This window comes from Leptonychotes weddellii, chromosome 12 (genome assembly GCF_054177405.1).
Source record: "Leptonychotes weddellii isolate Sample4059 chromosome 12, ASM5417740v2, whole genome shotgun sequence".
NCBI classification, from domain to species: Eukaryota; Metazoa; Chordata; class Mammalia; order Carnivora; family Phocidae; genus Leptonychotes; species Leptonychotes weddellii.
In genome coordinates, this window is record NC_138380.1 from 20,581,723 (window position 1) to 20,596,356 (window position 14,634).

Below are 14,634 nucleotides of genomic sequence, written 5' to 3' on the forward strand. Positions count from 1 at the left end.
CTTGTTGGTCATCTGTTCAAATCTTCTCAAATTTTTTGTCTGTTTGACCTGCAATCACTGAGAAAAATGTGTTAAAATGTCCTGCTTTGTAGATGTATCAATTTTCCTATAATTGTATATGTATTCTTTTCTCCTATATTCTATCTACATATTTTGAGGCCATAGTATTGGGGGCACAGGATTTGGAATTATTATCCCTTCCTAGTTAATTATTCCTTTTATAATTTTTAGTGACTGATTTTTAAAATTCTAATGATTTTTGCCTTCAAGTTAATTTTGCCTACTAATGCCCAGCTATACCAGCTTTCTTTTAGAATATGTTTTTCCATACCTTACTTTCAATCTGACTCTTTATGTTCTATTAGGTATGCCTCTTATAAACTGCATAGAGCTGAATTCTTTTATATTCAATCTGATGATATTACAGTCATCTATTACTACATAAAAAACTACCCCAAAACTCAGTGGTATAAACAATAATCATTTTATTTTTCTCACGATTTTGTGGGCCACAAATTCTATCAGGGCATAGCAGAGATAGCAGGTTTCTGATCCACAATGTCTGGGACCTCAGATGGGATGACTTGAATAGATGAAGATGGCTAGGATGTCTCAACAGGAGCTATTTGTCTGAGACCCCAGTTCTTCTCCAGGTGCTGTTTGCTAGGGCTGGACTGTCCAACTTCCTTCACTCACTCATATGGCTACAGCTAGTTCATGCTATTTGTTAGTAGCTCACCGGGGCTATCAACCAGTGCCTACATGTGTCCTCTCCATCTGGCTTGGGCCTCTTACAGCATGGTGGCTGGGTTCTGAGTGCAAATATTCCAAAAGGCATAGGCAGAAGCTGCAAGGCTTCTTATAACGTAGCCTCAGAAGTCTTAGAAAGTGGCATTCAATTGGTCAAGCAAGTCACTAAAGCCAGCCTAGATTCAAAAGGAGGAGAGCAATAGACTCCACCTCTGAATGGCAAGGAAGAAATTAACAATGGCCACTTTGGAGAAAAGCTACCACATAACCACCCTCTGGCCCCAACAAGTCCCTCCCACATGCAAAACACACTCACCCTCTTCTAAGACCTTCAAAAGTCTCATCTCATAATGGCATCAGCTTGATGTCCAGAATCTTGATTATCTAATTCAGGTCCAGGTGAGATTGAGGCTCCTCAGATGCAGTTCCTCAGGTACAGCTACTGGAGTATAGTTCCTCTTGATCTGAATAAAGAAACAAATTATCTGCTCCCACACACCCAACACACAAACGTACAACAGTGAGACTGACTCAGGATAACCACAATTACACTCTCATTCAAAATATGAGGAAGAAGGGGAAGGAACAAGAAACACATAGCAGTTACTGGTCCATAGCAATTCTGAAATTTAATCAGACACAAGTCACCAGTTCCTTGATTACAGCCCAATCCTATTCCCTGAGAGTGATTCTCCAAAACTCTCGGCTCCACCTCTGAGTCGTCCTTCCTTTCACATAAGAGATGATTAATGTTTGCAATGGAGTAGCCTTCTCGGCCTGCTTCCTTCTTGTAGATGATTAGAAGTCCAAAGGTTTATTTTCAGTTTTTACTGTCTCTGTTCCTTTTTAATCCAAGCTGAAGCTGCTTCTGTTAGTACAATTTGTTTAAAACCTTATAGACCTCCTATGACTCTTACAGGAGTTCACTCCAGGAGACACAGCCATACCAACCTTCTCTATCTTAAGTTTTGTGTTCTGAGGCTACAGTAAGAAAACATCCTTAGGATCCTTAGAACCCCTATTATTTAACAGAGAAGGTGTAAGAAGCATTCCTTTAAGATCTTTGGACATCTTTTTATCTAGCTAAAACATTCTATTCTATTCTTATATCTTTTTGAAGTCTTAGCAAAGGGATTTATATTTGCACCTTTGAGATCTTTACTCTGAGGCCATGTTTTATTGGTAGAATCTTGAATTTTACCTTTGCTCTGAAGCCATTTCATTAAGTCATTGGCCATCTAGAGCAACTGGAGATGAGAAAAAGTTTTATTTTAAAACATGACAGATCCTGGGTTAGAAACATTTCCCCTATAAGTCCTGCTTAAAAACTGAATATAGTTCATTCCTCATTCACCTCTATATAGGCAGTTAGAAACAGCTAGGTAACACTTGCCAACATTCTGCCTAGAAATCTCTTTGGATAAATCCAATTCATTGGATACATTTTCTATCTTCCACGTTACCACATTTGACAATGCTAACAAACCTTGTACCATTTATATGACAATGATTCCCTGTTATCCCGCCTCCAATAACACTTTTCTCACTGTGTTTAAAGACCTGACTAACAGTGAGCTTCTACTCACCACCAAGTTCCAAAGCCAACCTAAATTTTAGGTTATAGATGCACCTCACTTCCAGGTACCAAATTCTTTTCAATTATCTATTGCTACGAACAAAATACTCCAAAATTTAATGTCATAAAACTACAATCATCTTATTATGCTCATAACTCTGAGGGTCAAGAATTCAGACAGACTATAGGGGATAGTTTGTGTCTACTCCATGACATCTAGGGCTTCAGGCAGAGTGGCTCTAATGGCTGAAGATGGCTACACTGGGTCCATATGCCTGGGGACTGGGTTTTTCTCCATATGATGTCTGCTGGGACTGGGATGTCCAAGATGACTTCTTCACTCACATGGCTGGCAGCTGATGCTGGTTGCTGGCTGGGAGCTCAGCTGGGCCTCTCCATCTGGCTTGGGCTTCTCACAGCATGACAGCTGGGTTCCCAGACTATATTCCATGGGAGAGCATTCCAAAAAAACAATGTTGAAAGATAGATGGAAGCTGCAAAAGCGTCTCATGACCTAGCCTTAAAAGTCCCCAAATGTCACTTCTGGTACCTTCTATTGGTCAAACAAGTCACTAAAGCCAGCCCAGATTCAAGATGAGTGGAGGAATAAATTTGACCTTTAGGAGGGAGAATAGCATACATGTAAAGGAAATGAATTAATACCAGCCATCTTGGAAACACACTATAAAAGACAATCTGTCTTTTAAGTGGTAAGTGTAATTCACTTACTTTAGTATGATTACTGATGCATTTGAATTAATTTCTACCATCTTTAACTATGCCTTCTATTTATCCTTTCTGTTCTATATTACACTTTCCTTTCCTGCTTTCTATTAGATTAAGCAAGTAAACAAATCATAAACTCAATGAATTATCACAAAGTGAAACAATCATGTAACTACCACCCAGGTCAAGAAATCCAGCACTCTAGAAACCTCCTTCATCCTCCCTCCCTCACTGTCCTTTCCCTCACTATCATGACTTTTAACACCATATGTTAGAGTTCATAGCTTTATATAAATGAAATCATATAGTACATATTCTTTTGTGTCTGGCCTCCTTCATTCAGCATTATCTTTATTAGACCATAATCTTGTACATAGCAACAATTTATTCATTTCCAATAGTATTCCATTGTATGAGTATGCCACAATTTTTTTTTTAAGATTTTATTTATTTTTGACAGAGAGAGAGAGTGTACAAGCAGGGGAAGCAGCAGGCAGAGGGAGAGGGAGAAGCAGACTCCCTGCTCAGCAGGGAGCCCGACATGGGGCTTGATCCCAGGACCGTGGGATCATGACCCGAGCTGAAGGCAGATGCTTAACTGTCTGAGCCACCCAGGCACCCCTGAGTATGCCACAATTTATCCATTCTATCATTGATGTTGTCCACTGAGTTTTAAATTTTGATGACTGTATTTTTTAAAGTTCTATTTAAAAAAAAAAACACTTTAGAGCACTTTTGGTTGTGGGAATCCTGTATGGCCTATATTGAAGATATTCCCATAGAGAAGTTTTGCATTTGCTTCAGCCTGATGCCATGTGACTGTCACTGACTCAGGACTACTTTACACATTAATTTCTCAGCCTTGGGTTTCCTAAACTGCAGAGAAAGAGGGACATTCTAAACCAAAATTACATGAGAATAAGCCCATGGTAACAAATTCTCAGAAAAAAACTTTTTCATCTAGAACTCATACAGTGTGGATAAACTCATACAGTGTGTGACATCACATCACTAAGCAGATGTTTTTTTAGATCATCTTTTCAATGGTGTGACCACCTTTTGAGGAACCTAGGTTTATGGAGGGAGGCAGGAAAGTCTCCTGTTCCTGTATGGCTGTTAAAACTGAAGCCTCTTCATTACCCAGGGCCAGCCATAGTTTTAACTTATGTACTTACCACTTTAGTTTTTAATTTACCCTTCATTTTTGCCCTTGAGGATTTTCCTTACTTTTTTTTTTATAAGCTCAGTTATGGAATTTAAAATAATGTTTGTTATATTTTATCTGGCAATTTACAGGAATCTTAAGTGCGCTTTTCACCTTTTGTCAAATGTAAAGCATATGACAGAAAAAAAATCCAAAAAAGCCATAGGCAGCAAAACTCAAAAAGAGGAAGAAGGAAAAAAAAAAAGAAAAATCTTCTGCCTTTTATCACACATAGGAGATAGCACTCATAGATCCAAGGTTATTTGTACTAATTAGATTCTAACTAAAGGAATGTATATACTCTATCATCCTTTCTGAATCTCTTTGTGCTCTGGCGAGGAAGAACACAATGGAGAGGACACCAATCAAGCAGGTATACCAAGGCAGTTCTAAACACAACTGATGTTACATTAGGAAGGCAGAATCTTTCAATCAGGGTGACCCAGATTATACAATGAGGAAAGATCTAAAGGAACTGAGAAATGAAGTATTAAGATAAACCTAACAGTTTCGGGGCACTTGGCTGGCTCAGTTGGTGGAGCATGCAACTCTTGATCTCGGGATTGAGTTTGAGCCCCATGTTGGGTGTAGAGATTACTTAAATATAAAAAAGATTTTAAAAAAATGATAAACCTAACAATTTCCTAAAGGGCTTCATTTTCTTTTCAGTAAACTTTTGTCCTCTTTCCTACCAAGTAATGTAAGTATAAACACTATTCAGCTAACAAGTAAATAGGGGAGAAAATGGAAATAAGAAACAGTAAATGAAATTCAGACATTGGGACAATATCAACAAAGCATATATTTTAATGTCCATAAAAAACCATGAAATACTACAAATTATTTATTTGATATATATTATGTACAAAGTATTGTATTAAATGATAGGACACAAGTGTGAAGTAAGAATCAAGCAAATTTATCAGGCAAGATAGAGCTATAAATACTATACACTTTCAAGTGACCTTTAAAAATATGAAACACAAAAATAATCAACTGAGGAAGGGAAACACTTCAAAAGTCAAGAGGTATATAAGTATTGTATGATCCCACTTATATGTAATGTCCAGAACAGGCAAATCTATAGAGACAGAAAATAGATTAGTGGTTGCCTAGAGGTGGTGAGGGTGAAGTGGAGTGGGAGGAGTAGGGGAATGATTACTACAGGTTTCTTTTCGGGATGCTGAAAATGTTCTAAAATAAGATTAGATTATGGTAATGGTCACACACTCTATAAACATAAAAGAAACATTGAATTGTATACCTAAAATGAGTGAACTTTACAGTATGAAATTATATCTCAATAAAGCTATTTTTAAAAGTCAAGAGATCTATTTATTTTCAAAAAGTTGTAACATTCTACCAAAAGAGAAACCCAGCCCACCAAGCAATCTTCAAGATATTTTTGTTTATTTGTTTCAACAAAGGCAAGATACTCTTGTCAAATTGAACTTCTTTAGGGTCTACAATAAAATGAGTTTAGGGTCTATGATAAAAATGAATGATAAAAACAAGATCCTAAAGATAGCACAGGGATTTAGGTCATCCCACAAATGCTAAAGTTAAATTAGAACTAAGAGGGGACGCCTGGGTGGCTCAGTTGGTTAAGCGTCTGCCTTCGGCTCAGGTCACGATCCCAGGGTCCTAGGATCGAGTCCCGCATTGGGCTCCTTGCTTGGCGGGGAGCATGCTTCTCCCTCTGCCTCTGCCCCTCTCCCTGCTTGTGTGCTCTCTCTCTGATAAATAGATAAATAAAATCTTAAATAAATAAGAACTAAGAGTAAAAGGGGAGTAGATCAAAATAGGAAGTTTGTCTAAAAACTCTTAAATTATTTCTCACTTTCACCTCTGTCTCTCTACATACCGCCCCCATCGATTTTTTCTTAAAACAGATAATTTGACATTTTCAATGCTCTTACTTTCATGTTACAGGACTATGGAATTGGGACTAAACAGGAATTGGGACGCCTGGGTGGCTCAGCCGGTTAAGTGTCTGCCTTTGGCTCAGGTCATGATACCAGGGTCCTGGGATCAAGTCCTGCATTGGGCTCCTTGCTCAGCAGGGAGCCTGCTTCTCCCTCTGCCTGCCACTCCCCTTGCTTGTGCTCTCTCTCTCTCTCTGACAAATAAATAAAATCTTTAAAAAAGAAAGAAACAGGAATTAGTACTACCATTCATCCAACCATACAAGATTAGAAACTCATCCTCCTCTCTTATCACACAGAGCATCCACCCCAACAAAAAATGTCACCAAATTCCATCAATTCTATCATCTTAATACCTCTCTTATTAGATTTCCTCCATTTCCTGTCATAGGAAAGGCCTTTATCCTCTCTTACTCAGATAATTACAACAGCCTGTTTTCTTTGCCTTCAATACTACCCTCACCCCTGGGGCACCTGGGTGGCTCAGTCGGTTAAGCATCTGCCTTCAGCTCAGATCATGATACCAGGATTCTGGGATAGAGCCCATGTCAGGCTCCCTGCTCAGTGGGGAGTCTGCTTCTCCCTCTCTCTCTGCAGCTCCCCCTGCTTGTGCTCTCCTCTCAAATAAATAAAATCTTAAAAAAAAAAACTACCCTCACCCCCACCTCCAATATATTATCCACACTAATATCCAAATTTAATAAGGCTAAGGTAAACTCAATAAACTGGAGAGCATGCATGTACACACACACACACATCCTCTCTTTCTTACTTTAAATTGACATTTTCTACTCATGTTATTTTATAATCCATTTTTTGTTTTCACTTAAAACATAATGATCATTAAAAAAAAAACCCATAATGACCAATCCCCCTTCTCATTAAGTATACTTGTACAACATAATTTCTGATGGCTGCATATTATTACATTCTATGGACATACCATATTTTATTATTTCTTCATAACAAAATATACTCATGCTGTATTAATAAACAAAAAAGTTCCTCTTCATTGTTTTATCTTTCCTTTAAAACCTATCTATATCTATAATTATGCCACAGGGGCAGGGCGTCTGGGTGGCTCAGATAGTTAAGCGTCTGCCTTTGGCTCAGGTCATGATTCCGGGGTCCTGGGATCGAGCCCCACATCGGGCTCCTGGCTCAGCGGGGAGCCTGCTTCTCCCTCTCCCTCTGCCTCCCCACCCCACTCATGCTCTCTCTCTCTCTGTATCTCTGTGTCTCAAATGAATAAATAATATCTTAAAAATAAAAAAATAAAATAAAATAAAATTATACCACAGGGGCACCCGGGTGATGCAGTCAGTTAACTGTCCGACTCTTGGTTTTAGCTAAGGTCATGATCTCACGGTCGTGGGATAGAGCTCTGTGTTGGGCTCCATGCTCAGTGTGGAGTCTGCTTAAGACTCTCTCTCCCCCTCTCCCTCTGGTCCTCCCCCACTGCATGCTCTCTCTCTCTCTCTCTAAAATAAATAAATCTTTTAAAAATTAAACTAAAACGGTCATCTTTGTTAATATAAAGTCATCTTTGTTTCATCTTTTATGGTATTTATTATTCTAATTTGAATAAGTTACTACATGATTTATTAATTCTACTCTATTAAAACCTTCTGAGTATATATATATACACATATACTTTAAAGATTTTATTTATTTGACAGAGAGAGACACAGCAAGAGAGGAACACAAGCAGGGGGAGTGGGAGAGGGAAAAGCAGGCTTCCTGCAGAGCAGGGAGCCTGATGCAGGGCTCAATCCCAGAACCCTGGGATCATGACCTGAGCCGAAGGCAGACGCTTAACGACTGAGCCACCCAGGCGCCCCCCTTCTGAGTATATTTATTCTATTTTATTCAAGCTTTGGATGCCTCCTCCACCACCACTCCTACCTCAGCATCTAGCTCAGTATCATTATTAAATTAGATACTCAATGATACGAGTGATTTATCCAGATAAAGTTACCCTGATAAAAATATTATGTCCATTATGCTACCTAAACTTCTCTGAGATGACAGTTTAGTTCAGGGCTCTTCCCACGTATGATTCTTCAGCATTTCCTTTGATTCTGTGAGTTACTCTTATTATCCTTATAATATCCTCCTTCCCCTACCCACTCTCTTTTTTTGCTTAAATCAACTTGCAACCAAAGAAAACCTAACTGATAAAGGCTGGAATACTTTGTAATTACTCAACAGACATTTGTTGAGCAAAATAGTGAATGAATGTACTGAAAGTCAGTTAAATGTATACTGAAAAGGAAGAAATGGATGCAGACAAGAAACAGGAATATATTGAAACTGGAAGATACTAACTACACCGACAGTAGGTCGCTATATCAATTATCTTCATTTTGGACAACTTTTCCCCTATTAACTCTCATCCCAAAAGCTGTTCTCGCCAAAGGCTTTGAAGTCATCCTTAACTCCTCTTTCTTTCAAACACTAGTTGAATTTATTAGCATATCCAATTTGCTCTACTTTCAAAATATATACAGAATCTAACCACTTCTCCCATCTTCACTGCTATTATCTGATCCAAACTATCATCATCTCTTATCTGGTCATTGCAGTAACCTCCTAACTGATCTTCTTACTACCACCCCTGACCCTCTTCAGTGTATTCTCTCAACCTTGCAGCCTGAATGATCTTGTTAAAACTTAGATCAGATCATGTCACTCTGCTTGAAACTTTCCAATCGTTTCCTATCTCATTTAGAACAAAAGCCAAAGCCTAAAATCCTTAATATAACCAATTAAGACCATGTATGGTATGTCTCCCTGTTACCTTCTGGCCTCATCCATACAACTCTCCAGTCTCTACTCCAGCTACACTGGCTTCCTTGCTATTCCTTAAAATCACCTGGTATAACGGCCCCTCAGAACCTCTGCAATTGCTGTATTCTCTGCCAGAACACTATTGCCTCACTCTTACATAAAGCAACTCCATTAAGGTCATGCCATTCAATTATGTCATTTCTTCCTCTCCTAGCTACTGCCATCTATTAAATTCGTCTCTCGGGGTGCCTGGATGGCTGTCGTTAAGCGTCTGCCTTAGACTCAGGTCATGACCCCAGGGTCCTGGGATCGAGCCCCGCATCAGGCTCCCTGCCCTCTCCCACTCCCCCTGCTTGTGTTCCCTCTCTCGCTGTGTCTCTCTCTGTCAGATAAATAAATAAAATCTTTAAAAATAAATAAATAAGTCTCTCACATTCTAGTCATCCTAAATTCCACCATTAACCTGGGCTTAGCGGAGGAAAGGTAAGTGGAAATTGTTGGGTGGGGCTTCTGGGAAGGCCCCTCCCTTTTTTTTTGGCTGTTTGCCCTTTCTCCTTCTTGATTGGTTATAATACAGGAATAATGCCTTGAGCTCCAGCAGTCATCTTGAACCATGAAAGGACGGAAGCAACATACTAAGAATGATGGAGCAAAATGACAATCTTTGCAGAGTAACCATGCCAACCTTGTAATACTTATTACCTCTGTATTTCTTTATAAGTACAATACATTCTGAGGGTTACAAGTGAGTAGAATTAATAAATCATGCATATAACTTACTCAGAATGTAATACATACCATAAATACTATAAAAGAGGTAAAACAATGATTTTACATGAACAAAGATAGTGTATTTTATGTGCATATAAACCATTGTTACTGATGGCTACCGTCAAATGCAGCTGAATTTAATTCCAAGTAGTTTTTCCAGTGCACATTGCCCTGGGTTCTGTTAATAAGGAAGCAATAAAAACTGGATGTTGAGTAGACAACTAGAAGTTGTGCAACACTGGGTGAATTCAACAATGCATGTGGGTGGCCCATGAAGATCTGGCCTTCAAGTTCCTTCATTTTATCTCTAATGATGTTCTCCTTCATTCTATCTCAGCTAACCACTATCACGGTTGCACCCCAGATCTTATCATCACCAGAAACCATTCCATCTCCAAAAGAGCTTATTTGGGTAATTTGCTCTCTGACCTCTCCTCTTAGCTTGCTTGTTCAGTTACTCCTACTATGATCTCACATTGACTTTAGCTCACTGATCCTTTTACTTTCAATCTCTTGGCCATCTCTTTTATTCCTTTTCCTTCTTATCCATGATTTCCTACCCTTACATCCCATGAATCACCATTGTAATAACTCTTTACATCTTCTGAGCCCCATAACAGTATATCCAATTTGTCTATTAGTCATCCCCATTTAGATGTTCCACAGACATCTCAAACTTAACATGTCTAAAATTAAAGTATCTTCTCCCACCACATTTTACCTCCTACGTTGGTGAATGGCACCACCATCCACCCAAATGTCCTAACTGGCCATAACTGTCTTCCCTCTCTTTCACTCCTCCCTACAATAACCAGAACCTGATTCTACCTCTGGGATGACTCTAAAAAAGTTCATCTTCATCTTTCCAATCCCACCGTTAGGGCCCAAGATTGTGTTTCCATATCTGAAAAGGTTGCTAACCATTCTTTTCTGCATACGGTACTGTTTCTACTCTAATGCATTCTCCCCATTCTCCATACTGCATCCAAAGTAATCTAAAATAAAATTCCAATCATGGCACTCTCCTATTAGCTCACAAATACCAAGGAAAGTTTTAGGAACTTGGGCAGCCCCAGGGAGTGCAGAGACTAAAGCTGCCAGGACATTTTCAGGTCTCCCATTTCTTTGCACACTATTAGCTTCATTCCCTCAGGTTACTTTATTTATTTTTTTAAAAGATTTTATTTATTTATTTGACAGAGAGAGAGATAGCGAGAGAGGGAACACAAACGGGGGAGTGTGCGAGGGGAAGCAGGCTTCCCGCGGAGCAGGGAGCCCGATGTGGGGCTGGATCCCAGGACCCTGGGATCATGACCTGAGCCGAAGGCAGATGCTCAATCAATGACTGAGCCACTCAGGCGCCCCCCTCAGGTTACTTTAAATCACTGGGAACATGGCTATCAGCAGCTCCAGGGTAATCCCCGAAAGTAAAGAAACAGAATTTGATGCATGTAAATAGATGCCATTATTATTCAAAATATTCATTTCCCCTCCCTGGTAGAGGATCAGACATTCTTGCTCAGTTGATGTCAGGTTTGGCCATATGACTTGCTATAGCCAAAGAAATAAGAGGAAATTACACATTTTACTTCTGAACAGAAGCTTTCAGAGTAATGTCTCATTTCCCTCTACCACAAGGTTAATATCCCAGACAAGAGCTGCATCTCTTGCCTGGGTCCTGGAAATGGGCCACATGATAAATACACAGCATTAGCAAAAAATAAACCCTGGTTATTATAAACCACTAAAATTGAGGGATTGTTTGTTACCACAACAAAACCTAGCCTAAACTGACTTATATATCATAAAAAAGGACTCTGACTACCCTGGTTTTGATCACATCTCTTGCTTAAACCCTTCAGTGACACTCATGTGTCACTATCATACTATAAAGGCTCTTTCTGATACAGTCCTGCTTGTCTCTCCAGCCTTATTTCTTGGGACTCCCCTTTATATTCCATACTGCAACCATACTAGATTATTTTAAGATTTCTCAATCATGTTGGCCCTTCTGTCCATTTATTTACATGTTTTTCATAAAAGAAATGTTATTCCTCCAGTTCTATCCCGATCCACCCAAAATGTCTATACTTCCTTTAAGGATCCACTTAAACAGAGCTTCCCCTGTGAAGGTTCATGTAAACCTATCCCCTTAAACACAACTGGTTGCTCCACCACAGGATTTTAAACATCCTCTATTAGCCATTATCTTGCTATTTATATAAATATGTATGTCTCCAACTACATTGTGGCTTCCTTAAGAGAAAAGACTATGTCTTACTCATCTTTGGAGTCCAAGAATCTAATGCAGTGCTTGGCATATAACAGAGGATCGATATAAGCTTATACAGTGCTAATAGTCTTTTTCCAGCAAAGTTGGATACAAAAAGATGACACAGGGCCTTGCATCATGTTAAAAGATAATATAAAAAATCTAACCTATTCTACTCTTATTTTGCTTCTATATTTCTTTGTCAAGAATACTTTTCCAGATTGGAAAGAGCAGAACACATATGGTTAAGAGAAAACTGAAGCCTGAGACATAAGAAAAGATAATAAAAGAGCATCCAGTAGCTTTTTAATACATGCAAATCTCTAGAATCAGATAAATTATAGCCTAAAACATTGAGATCTCCATGATATATCATTGAAAACAGAAGCTAGAAGACTAGAAAATAAGAAAATTTTATTTCAATTTTCTCAATTTCAAAGGAAAAAAAGAAAGACACACTAAATTCCTGGAACTACAGATTAAGATTTTAACAAGGATTCCCAGAAAAATTCTATGTCAGCCTATGGCAGGGTAGGGAAGGGGTATAGAGGGCACCAGAAGCCAGAATGGGTTCAATAACAAAAAAGTCATGCTGACCTAATTTTACTTTTGGCAAAATTAGTAGACTGAGAGATCAGACAAATAACAGAGTAGGTCAAATACATCTTACTGAAATCAAGATAAGATTTCTTATATTAGCCAGGTAATAGATTTAAAATTGGTTAAACAACCATCCTCAGATTATTAATCAATGGCTTAACATCAATCCGGATGGTAGGCTCCAATGTTATCACAAGGCTCTGTATTTGGCCTTACTTTGGTAGATGTTTATCAACACTCTGAAGATTTAAAAGGTAGCTTATACATTTTGCTAGTGATATAAATCTGGGACGATTAGATAAGGCCATGAACGATATAATCAAAAAAAAATAAATACCTGAACAGGTAGAACAATGGACTGAAAATACAAAATGAAATTTATCAAGGATGAATGTAAATGCAGTTATCTAAAGAAAAGTATTCTACTGGTAAGACATCAATTTTAACATCAGTTGATGATCAGTTGAGAATTTAGTTGTGTTAAATAACAAAAATTCAAACTGAGTAAATTTAAAAATCAAATTGGCTTTAACGATGCATGAATTGAACAGCATCCCAACTAGCAAACAGAAAGAAGCTCCAAAGAGCTACAGAAAAGGAAAGGTTGGAGCACCTGGGTGGCTCAGTTGGTTAAGTGTCTGCCTTAGGCTCAGGTCATGGTCCCAGGGTCCTGGGCTGGGCTTCCCATTCAGCGGGGAGCCTGTTTCTCCCTCTCCCACTCCCCCTGCTTGTGTACTCTCTCTCTGTCAAATAAATAAAATCTAGAAAGAAAGAAAGAAAGAAAGAAAAAAGAAAAGGAAAAAGGAAAGGAAAGGTTTGGGGACACCTGAGTGGCTCAGTCAGTTAAAGCATCTGATTCTTGGTTTCAGCTTGGGTCATGATCTCAGGGTCATGTGATCCAGCCCTGGGCTGGGCTCCACACTCAGCACAGGCAGAGTCTGTTTGTCCCTCTCTCTCTCTGCTCCTCCAACCCGCCCCCCTCACATACACACTCTCTCTCAAATAAATAAATAAATAAATAATAAATAAAATCTTTTAAAAAGAAAAGAAAAATAAAGGTTTTTAAAGTCAGAGAGGGGATGGGAAAAGGGTCATTAATGAAAAAAATATTTCTGGCAAGGTCACCTTCCTTTGGGAGAAAATCAGGGTCTATTAGGCAGGATAAGCACACTGGGGCTGACTAGGAAATTCCAGACTGAGCAGTTAAGATTACATTCCTGAGGAAGGTCAAAACTGCAATTAGGTTAAATATTAAATCTCGGTTTGGTGACATCGGGTTAGTACAAGGGACTCCATTTTTGACCTGTTGTTTCTTTTTAACAACTGAGTGTAAGTTCAAAATGAGCCTTCATTATGAGGTGTCATAATTAGCTTAAGAGGCCTAAACAAACTCAGTTACCAAATAACAGGACAGTTGATGTGGGAAACAAAGGCAGAAGAAAAATTATTAAATTTCCCTACTATCTAGAGCCCATTGACAAGTCCTGGAAACAGGCAGAGTGACATTCCTCTAGGAGGGACTCAACTGCCTCCATGTTAATACTTTGCTAAAGGCAAAAGATAATCCTAGCCCAACCTCCACCCCCAGGATCCTGTAAGACTACTTTAACATATAAAAATTCCTTTAGAAATTTCCTTTATCTCTAAACCCCCCAAGATACGTATTGGCAAACAGCCCCCCAAGCATATGGCCCACCAATATACATCTGAAGAGTCTCATGACTAAGGTTTTATTAGACAGTAAATGACCTTCTCCCGGCAATAGCTAGCCTCCTCAAGGTCCTGGAAACCTTGCTTCCAAATTCCTTAGAGACTTATGCTACCCTGAACCCCTTCCCAACTTGAAAGTATATAATGGGCCACTCCTCATGATCCTGGTGCAGCTCTTTCTGCCCACCAGTCCTGTCCCCGTGCTTTAATAAAAACCACCTTTTTGCACCAAGGATGTCTCAAGAATTCTTTCTTCGCTGTCAGCTTTGAACCCTAATGTTCTTTCCTACATCACAGTGACCTGAACAAA

General features: G+C 39.0%; 1 protein-coding gene across 4 annotated transcripts in view; it reads right to left on the minus strand.

The window, feature by feature from the left end:
• The window catches only part of AHCYL2 (adenosylhomocysteinase like 2), a 163,623-nt gene that overhangs the window by 125,075 nt on the left and 23,914 nt on the right, over positions 1 to 14,634 (minus strand). The window contains exon 2 of one of the 4 annotated variants that reach the window (XM_081800115.1): positions 1,067 to 1,214. The exons of 2 other annotated variants lie outside the window; for them this stretch is intronic. The gene's annotated coding sequence lies outside the window, so the exon portion shown is untranslated. Of the gene's footprint in view, positions 1 to 1,066; positions 3,015 to 14,634 lie in introns of those variants that run through there. One more of the 4 variants, XM_031023644.2, reaches the window with a different exon arrangement.